Source organism: Perognathus longimembris, chromosome 5, assembly GCF_023159225.1.
Source record: "Perognathus longimembris pacificus isolate PPM17 chromosome 5, ASM2315922v1, whole genome shotgun sequence".
Lineage (NCBI taxonomy): Eukaryota > Metazoa > Chordata > Mammalia > Rodentia > Heteromyidae > Perognathus > Perognathus longimembris.
In genome coordinates, this window is record NC_063165.1 from 35,802,659 (window position 1) to 35,813,512 (window position 10,854).

Below are 10,854 nucleotides of genomic sequence, written 5' to 3' on the forward strand. Positions count from 1 at the left end.
GGATAATCCTAGCAGAGGAGCACAGTAGCTCAATAGAAATGTACGTATGCCACATAAGATGATGCTAAGCAAACTTACAGGATTGGAAATAAGTGGCTTATTTTTGTAGTTGTTATTTTCAATGTACCATATGAAATGATTCCTTTTTCTTTCTTTCCCATGGTTTTACCCCTGATGTAACTGTAACTGACTTTGGTACACTGGGAACTATATGTATGTTTATCAGAACTAGGGAAGGGGAACACCAAAATGGAGAGACAAAGGGTAAAGGCAAAACAATGCAACAGCAATACTTACAAGACAATATGCTGTAAACCAACTGTATAACTTGCAGGAGGGAAGGAAGGCAACAAATGTGGGGGCAAGGTTGTAACAAGTTTGATAAGAAATGTACTCACTGCCTTATGTATGAAACTGTAATCCCTCTGTACATTACTTTGACAATAAATAAATAAGTTAAAAAAAATCGACCAGAAGCTCCCATTAAAAAGGTAAAAAGGTTTGCAAGTTTATGTTCCAAAGAAACTGAGAGAAGAAATATTTATGGTTCTTTTAGGCATTAAACCATGAAATAATTGTTTTGTATCTCAATGGATAGTACATTCTATTGTATCACATCAAGAGAAATTTAACATGTGTTTGATGATTACACTTTGAAAGATAATAATAATAAATATACTGGAAAGACTATAGACTGGAATACCAAGGTAATATTTGGTGGGGCCTCAAAAAATCTGTAATATTCTCATCTGAAAATAATGTTCTGCAGTGTTCCATCATGGGAAACAGTTTGAAAATTTGAGTTTTTTTTCACTTCGATATCATTTCTTTCTACTACAGTCAGATATTTCTTTCAATACATGGCTGTTTAGCTGGCCTATCAGATGTTACAATTACATAAGTAAGGTAATGAGTACATTTCTTGCAAACATTGTTACTTCCTCCCTTGTTTTTGTCTCAATCTCCCTCCTAATCTTTCTCCCAAGGTTGTTAAGTTCATTTCCAATATAATATCTTGTGAGCTTGCTGTTGCATTGGTTCACCCTTTGTTACCATTTTTCTTTTACTTCCCTTCCTTTCCCCAAATCAGAGAAATGCATACACAAGACATAGGGTGCCCAAAGAAACATAGGCTCTATGGTTTCCCTCATTTATAATAATTTAGCATATGTCTAGGATAATCCTAGCAGAGTATCAAAATAGCTCAATAGCTATGTATATACAGCCACATAAAATGATGCTAATCAAAATGAACTCCAAGATCTGGAAACAAGAGTTTGTTTTGTTTATTTCTTTTTGATTTTTAAATGTACTGTGTGAAGTCATTTCTGTTTACTTTCATTTTCTTTTTCTTTTCCTTTGGTTTATCTCCTGTTGTCACTATTTTTGATCTTGGTACCCTGTGTCTGGAAAAATCAAGTTTTGCTCTATCTTTTATTATGATTAGTCATTTGCTTCAGATAGTATTAAGACTTTAGATGGCATATATTTTTGAAAGTACTGAAGTAAATCTCTTAGGAAATCTAAGAAATGTAGTAAACAAGCATTATTTCCCATAAGAATTGAGATCGATGGCAGCAAAACTAGAAGTAGAATGTCAAGATTTGGTTTCTTCTCAATTATTTTCTGTGAGAAGTGATTTTCTTGCCATAAAGTTGATGTGATAGTGGAAAAGGGGACCTAGTCTAAAACCTACATGTTACTGGTTCAATACAAGAATAAGGGAAATGCCCACAGGAGGCGTGAGCTTTGGCTATTGCTCATTACTGGACTGGACTTTGGAAAATTTCTCTCTCTTTTTTTTTTTTTTTTTTTTTTTTTTTTTTTTTTTTTTGCCAGTCCTGAGGCTTGAACTCAGGGCCTGAACACTGTCCCTGACTTCCTTTTGCTCAAAGCTAGCACTCTGTCACTTGAGCCACAGCACCACTTCTGGCTTTTTTCTGTATATGTGGTGCTGAGGAATCGAACCCAGGGCCTCGTGCATGCTAGGCAAGCACTCTACCACTAAGCCACATTCCCAGCCCCTGGAAAATTTCTCTCTCTCTTTTAAAATAGGCTTAGTGTGTCTGTATTATGGGGAAAATGTACGATATCTGTATATTCCTTTCTTAAAATAGTTCTATGTTTAGAAATTAGATGGCTCTTTTATTTTTAATATTTAGATATATGTGTAAGATTATACTCTTTCTCAGTGTCTCCAATAAATATTGCAATTATAACATAATGCAGAAGGTGTAAAAGAGTAAAAGGGACAGAATGGCTTCATTAAAATTCCATTGAGAATGGCCACCTGGTCAAGATGTTAGGTCCCATGTATCATCATAATCAATCCCTTAGCCTGCATATTTCCTGCTGTGTCTTTCTTTGTCGAGCCTATTTATAAAAATTTTTACTTTAGGCAAGTAGTAAGGGAGACAGGACAAGAAACATATTCAGTAATGATGGCTCTTGCTTAGCTGTTCACTTAGTCATAAATAAAGACCTTGTGACTAGTCTCCCTTTCATTGTCTATCTTTTATACAATGCCTCAGATAAGTAACATAAACCACACTCCTTCCCTCAGAGCAAGAAGGTTATACAGCTTTTAATTCACTGGTGTCAGGCTTCTTCTAAAAATGCAAATGTGTATTTCATTAGTGAGGCCTAATAACAATTTATAATCCATGTAAATTACTTTAACTAGGATATAAATGCATGTTATTCTGTTTTCCTCATTAGAAGAAAGGGGATAGAACTTTTGCCACCAGGGAAAAGAGATAATTTGGAAGCTGGTATGGCATGTGGGAGAAGGGGCACCAGTTGAATAAATTGTCTACCCAGAAGCTGAATGATAGCAGAAGGCTACATGAGAAAAGTGAGCATTTGAAGGTTAGAAGTGAGAGGAAAGAGACCTATAGTTTAATGGAATTAGCTGTACAGCTGTAAGGAATACCAACTGAGAAACTATCTATGGTAGCAGTTGCTACAAAGGATTTCAAAACATGTGGCAGTGGCTGCCAGTTTTTGTAATAGGCTGGCCTGCAGTCTGCTAGCGTTCCAATAAAGACTCCAAAATTTGAACTTCAAACACGTGACAGACATTTTTACTGTATCTTGTCCTTGAACACAAAATATAAGAGGACGGTGGGGGGGGGGGTGCAGTTTTTGTTTCTCTTTTCCTTTATATTTCTCCAAGAGGGTAGAATACGGATCAAAGACCTTCTAGAAGTAGTTTTCTATTAGTTGAGGACTAAGTGGATGGAGTGATGAAGAAATTGAAATGTGTTTTCTCCCTGGCTTTGGGAATATTCTTCCTAATGAGAGAAATCAACTGATAAGAAGCTGGGAGAGGGGCCTCCATACTGGAGTTTATCCAACTCCAGGCCACACAGCAGGATAATATGCCTATCAAAGCAAATTTTCTCTTAGTGTGTGGCTTCCAAACTTCTCTTAAAGCCCTTGTTAATGACCTTGTAATTGCTTTAATAGCTCCTCAGTCAAGTGTGAAGTGTTGTAGCTGACATGTCAGCGGTGTGTGAAGTATGGTGAAAGTTCCCGCCCCTGCTGCTGGTCTATCCAGAGTATCATTAACTATTCCCACTTACATTTAGGCTTACTTTGCAATAAAAATTTATTTACTATATCCATAAAACTTCTCTGTGACTATGTTAGGAAGGCTTTTTTGACACTGGCTTTGTGAGAGGAATGCCAAAGGCACTCTTCATGAGTAAGTGGTTCCTTTCATCTTGGTGTAACTTCTTCACTAGGCAATGCAATCATCATTGATTTTAATTTCTCTCAGCAGCCTAAGCATGAAGAAAATCTCCCCACCTCCCAGATCATTTTTTCCAGCTTTGTAGTCAGTTAATATTGGTGTCACACTTGGACATTGGGGGATGTACTGAAACCAGAGCACATAAATCAGGAGTGGTGGTTAAGTTCTGTGCACCCAATAGGTTAGAAATCAGTAGTAATGGTCTGATGGGGAGAAATTTTTATTTTATTAACTTGATCAGACAAAGTTGATAAATGAGTACAAATTTGAAGGAAGTAACTAATCTGACCAAGAAATGATTTGTTGAAGGACGGTTTAGATACGGAGGCAGGAAGAGGAAAATAAAACTCAAGAGAGAATATGATCAGCATATCTCACCACCACCAAGCCTGATGTGGCTGAAAATTGAATGGAGAAAAAAATAATAGCAGAGAAGGAAGGGGAACATGGCTGAGGGCTCTGTTAGGACTCTACCATGCCTCATGGAAGACTAGTAACTTAGAAAAGTTCTGGACAGGGGAGTTACATGATATGAATTGTATCTGTTATGAAGATTCTGTGTGTGTGTGTGTGTGTTTGTAATTGTCTGACTGTCCATGCAAATGTAGGTAAAAGAGTAATGAAGAGAATGTAATCAGGGAGAGAAATAGAATCATGTAATGGGGAGGTGGTGAATGAGGGTTGTATTAATGCAGTGTATGTGGAGCACAGCTGAAAATGGCTAGGAGATGAGAGATAAAGTGAATAAAGGGTGATGCTAGAAAAATGATATTCTCCACAAATGAGATCTAAAGTACTGCTATGAAGTACATGAATCAATAGCCATTCTTGAAATCCTTATAGCACATACTTGTTCTCCTCTAACTGCCTGAGAAAAGGTGGCACTTGTAGCAACTTGGACTGTTTTGTTGCTGAGAGATAGTATGTCTTTCAGGGCCTAAGCAACGATGACATGGTTCATGCAAATTCAGTCATTGGGACTCTAGTCAAGTGTGGTCAGGGTAAAAGGGAAGAGCAGCAATAGTTAGCCCTATGGCTTTAAGGTGAGACAGTGGGTATAATAGTCTATTGGGGTAGAAGAGATGATGGCTTTGGAGGGGGTGCTCTATGACAGCTGTTACTAATTTTTTTTTTTTTTTGTGGTTGGTCATGGGGCTTGAACTTAGGACTTTGATGCTGTCTCTGAGCTCTTTTGCTCAAGGCTAACAAACTAGTACTTTGAGCCACAGCTCCACCTCCCAGAGTCTCATGGACTTATCTGCGTGGGCTGGCTTTGAACCTTCAGATCTCAGCCTCTTAATTATCTAGGATTAAAGGCATAAGCCACCATCGCCGGGATCCTTAAGACATTAGGAAGAAAAAAAGAATACTTCCCTAATGTCCTGATCCTCTAGCATTTTGATCTCCTGTTGGCATACTCTAACAGCAGCTGTGGGACAGTTGACACAATCTGGAGAAGACAGTGTTTCAGGAAATGGCATAGGATCTGGGGACCTTAGACATAGTGGAGAGCATTATGGGTACAGATTAGCCTAATGACAAAAAGTGACACAGAACAAGGTCAAATTTAAAAAGTAGGAAAAAAAGTGTCTTAGATATCCAATGACTTTTCTATGTCATTATACTATGTAAAATTGCCAATGCAGCTTTATTTTTTCTTTTTTTCAACACTTTTAGACTGTAGAAAATTCATTAACTTGCATGGAGTTCCTATATAGATTTTAACCTGGCTTTTCCCAATGCTAATATCTTAGTGAACCATATTTCAGTCATCAAAAGTAAAATACTATTAACTGGATTGTCTATTATACTAAAATATCATGCTTTTCCACTGATATTTGTTTTATTTTTAGCTCCAACATCCAATATAGGATCCCAAATAGAATTTAGTTGTGTCTATTTCTGTAACCAATCCTTGATTATTACTGTCTTTATTATTTTCATACTTTCAAAGAATACTAGTCAGTTACATAATAAAATGTCCCATACTTTAAATTTATCACATTTTCTTATGGAAGATTATGATTTTTTTAACCAGAAAAACATAGTGCTGCAATTAAGTGGCATATGATGCCATTTTTTTTACTCTATGTGTAGCACTACACAGATGCTAATATATCTTATTACATAGGATATTAATTTTGCTATATACATGTTCATGTGGCCTCAGGTTCAGATATACTTTTACTCTTTCCCTTTTTGCTCTGGCTGTATGATACCATTTCAGAGCAATTTAATCCTCTCTAAACTAAAATAATATTCCCTCAATGGAGCCAAAACAGCTCAGCTAATGCCAAAGGACAGCAAGTATTGGAAATAATTTGGGATGAGGAAAATGTACTTACTGTGGAGAGTGTCTCTCTGAAGTCATAATGCACATTATTGACAGGAGAGGCAGGTGAGACACAGTACAACAACACACATATTCTTTGAAGGTAGAAAATTAGAGCAAGTAATATTTAAGCAACCCTTCCCTTGAACGTTATGGACATTGTAGGCCTTCATCTGCTACTACTAGTTTGGTCTGGTCTTAGGTAATACACTTACTTTCTCAGTTTTCTAATCTCAAAATTGTTTATTGAATCCAGTTATACACTGACCTTTTACAAAGGAACTTAAGATAACCTTGATGTATTAAATTTGACACCCATTCTAGAAAACTCACAAAGTGGTGGATAGACATAAAGTGTCCAAGTCAAGAGAGGTAAATAATGCTTTGAGAATTCTACAAACTCCATAAATAAAAACTAGTATGAATATTCTACATTTTACCACTCATAAATAAGACAGTTCAGATCACCATATACTGGTCCTTGTTTTATTGAATACAGAAACTTTAATAGGGATAATTTTATTTGCCCTTTCCCCATTATATACAGTTTAGATAGCTGAATCCATTAACCTCTGTTTACATTTGCCCTTTGGATGAAACTGTTCTTGAATAATAATATATGACTTCTCCAAAGCTAAAGATTACATCTGATAATAAATACATGTCATTAAAAAATAATATAAATTTCCAAACATAAGACATTAATGAAATATTGTTTTGCAGAAAGCAAAGCTATTGTCACAGCTCATTGACACTCCAATGGTGTTTTCTTGGGGAAGTTACATGCGAGAAGTTGCAGCCTCAGCAACTGATTTCACCTTTAGGTGAAATCAATACCAATATGCCTTAGCCTCTTCTGTATTCCATGTAGCAAGATTCAGCAAAAAGCAAATTAATAGGCAGGATCCATTCACTTAACAACAGAGTTTACAGAGAAATTCTCTGTAGCAACATATCACTCAGTGCTGTCTCTCCTTTCAGACAATTTTTTAACCTTTTCAAAGCTTTTCACAGTTGTGTAGCAGCTAGGGTGTTATTCCAAGGAACTTCCTGCATTCTAGGCTTTCTGGCTCAGGACTTTGCTTCCCTTGCACTTGGCTTTCTTAGTACATTTAATTTATTATGATAAGGGTTTTCTCTCTTCGTCATCAATAAAAGATGTCTCGTATACTTTTCAGTGATAGCATTCCACCTGTGATCTGTGTATATGTAATTGGAGAAGGTAGCACTGGCAATTTTTTTTTTAAAGCAGAATTGCTTTGACACCAAGTTCAGTTTTGTACTTAGGGAGATCATAACCAAGGAATATTTATTTGCTAAATAAATATGACACATTAAATTTAGGGATTTCATATCAAGGCTTAACCAGATCTACACATTATTTAAATAGTAGAGAAGGTGCTTTTGCTTTCTACAGGGATTAATGAGTACATCTTTTGTTTAGCCCTAGTAATTAGACTCTAAAATGTGCGATTCCATTCTGTGAATTCATCTCACAGACAGACTGGCAAATGTGTATCAGGGAATATGCATAAAGGTGTTTCATAAGAAATGGAGTAACTCAGTGGTAGAGTGTCTGCCAAATACCCATGAGACATCAATTATCAGTACTGGAAAAATATTTATAACATTATTTGAAAGGTAAGAAACATAGTACCAAAGATTTGTATTAATGTTTGGTTTAATAAATTAATATCACTTTCATTTTAATGATATGCTGCTGTTAAAACTGTGGTACAGCTGTGTATTTATATGGAAATGAAACTCTGGTTATGTTAGAAAATTAAATCATGGAATAAGAGGTATATTTTAATATGACTTATGAAATAGCGCTTGCATAAATGTATGTGTACCCATGCACATATAACCCTATGCCTGGAACATTTATATATATGCATTTATTATATATAGTTATATATAAAACTATGGTTATTAATCATTGTGGGATTGAGTACATGTAGGGATTAAGATGTAGGGCAAAGGTAAAGCTGATTTAATTTATTTATTCTCTTTATTGTTTTATGAATTCATTCACAGTTTGATTAAATCAGATAAAGACACAAGAGGAAATAATGTTCATAGAATTTTTTTAAATGACATTTTTCTCCATTTCAGTATATGCTTGCTCTTTGCACAGTGCATATGTATGTCACACATGTAAATACCTTTAGTGAAGTGTTTTGAGAAGAGGCTGTGGGAAATTAGGCATCCCTGTAAAATGAGCAGGTCATTTTTAGCCTCAGACTACCATGGAGTCTTTTTAACCAAACATTGAGTTTCTTCTGATTTTTTTTCAAGAAAAACTGGTAATTCAGATGATATTATCATACTTTAAGAGTAACAGGTTCTATCCATTCAAATTTTGGATGTTTTACCTACAGGTCATATGCAAATATCATCTGTGTTCTGCTTATTTTGTTTAAATTTCCTCCAAATTATGTCATATCATTGTAGATGGAAAGATTGGAACAATTTCTCCCTTTTAAAAAAAGATTCATGGTATCTCATTATGCATTTCCTTTATCCACTCATGTGAGGATGAACACTTACTTTGACCCCATGTCTTAACCCTTGTCAATAATGCAATGAATATGTGATATCACATCAGCACAATCAAAGTATTTCCTTTAGCTATGCATCCAGAAGCAAGAGTGGTAGATAATATAGTAGTTCTATTTTTATTTTTCTGAGGGAATAAAAAGGAAGCAAAAATTAGGGAGACATGGTAAAAGGTACAAGCTTTCAGAAAAGACATTATATCATAATAGCTCCATGATAACAAGAGCTCAAGGAGGCTAAAGAGTAGTTGCCTACTTTATAGGGGCATAGGGTGTCCTCCAGAATATACTTGCAAACATCTGAGTCTATATAAGTTGTGAGGAAAACTGCTCTACAGGTCCAAGAACATAGAGTCTTTTTCTACCTAGATATGGGGAATGTCTAATGGTTGATGACATCACAGAAGTAGAGTTAGAATGATTACATCTCTATGGAAAAATGAAAAAGGAAGAGTAGAGAGAAGCTGTGCTTGCTGTTTTATAACAACTGGATCTTTTGAGAACAAGCTCAAGGTTTCAGAAGAGTTACATTAATCACTCCCAAGGGCATCCTCCTCAGTGACCTAATTACCATCTCTTAAAGCTGCTACCACCTTATCACCATTACTACACTGAAGATGATGTTTGTAACACATAAAATGTTGGGAGACACAGTAAAACCACAACATATCCAAATCACATTCAAACCATAATGGTGACTTTTATTTGGAAATAGGATCACTTTACATGTAACTATCTAGAGGAAATCCTACTGGAGTAGGATAGTCCCCTAGCCTAAAATGATCCATGCTCTTATAAAATCGAAGAACATGATTTGTTGGCTCATTGCAGCATTGTTTGCCACAGCCAAGATAGGGAATCAACTTAGATGCCCCTCAGTGAAAGAATGGATCAAAAACTGTGGTATATATACCCAATGAAATTCTCAAACATCAGAAAGAATGATATTGTAAAAATTATATTAAGCAAAATAAGCCAGACACAAAGAAACATAACTTATATGGTTTCCCTCATTTGTGGTAACTAGAATGTGTCTATAAACCTACAAGTAAACTGGATGGTAAAAGACAAAATATATACCAGGACATGATAATTATTCAGATCTCTAAACATTCACACAGTGAACCTCTTAGAAAAGGATCACAAAGGGTTACTACCTATGTGCATATGATCACAGAAAATAATATTTATCTGACTGAACTCCAAGAAATGGAAATAAGAGGGTTTTTTTTTTACTTTGTGTTGGTAGCATTTTCTTTAATTTTTGTCATGTTTATAAATTTATCTGTCTTTGGAAGGGTAAAAGAGGACACAGAAAGGCTAGGGCAAAGTGTGAACAAATGTAGCAGTGGTACTCACTAGGAATTGTGTTTAAAATGAACTATACAACTTTTGGGTAGAGACTGGAGGTGAAAACTGGGAGAGATGGGAAGAAGTGGTAACACTGTTCAAAAAAAAATACTCATTACCTGACTAATGTAACTGTAATGCCTCTCTATAATAAACAAATATATATATATATGCATTATGTATTTAAAGAAAGGAAATGAGCAAAGATATAAGACAGACAGCATATAGGAAGACTACATGAGGATACACATTCCTGTCGACATTAGCTAATATTGTAGCCAGGAGTCTGGATACTGTGTGGATATTGTCCTACCATCCTGTGACAAAGGAGGCCGATTGGAGCATTCCATATGTGGGTCTAATAACACAAAATGATTCATAGATTTGTTAGCAACAAGTAGACCATAAGAGAGTCGTGGAGAAATTCCTGAGATTTCAAGAAGAAACTATACTTTTAAATCCCATTTAACCATAATACACTATTGAAAAATTTTTTCCATTTGGTACACACCAAAAAGAGATAATTTATATTAAATGTAGCTACACAAGACAACTACACCTATGTAGAAAAAAAAATAGAGCCAAATAGTAATAGCAGGTAAGAGAGACAGGATGACTAGAGTAGAGCATAACAATGATAGCTGAGTTTCCTGGTTCTCATCTTCACATGAGACACAAAGTCCATAAAAGTATGTACTTTGAGAAAAATAAATGATATGTATTTGATTTCCTTTCCAAAAGACATAATATTTTATATAATACATATCATTATGTTATCTATCTATCTATGAGAAGAAGAATAAACCATTCCTGAGACTCAAAACTGAACCTCAAGTTAAATGCCAGAAGAAAATCAAACC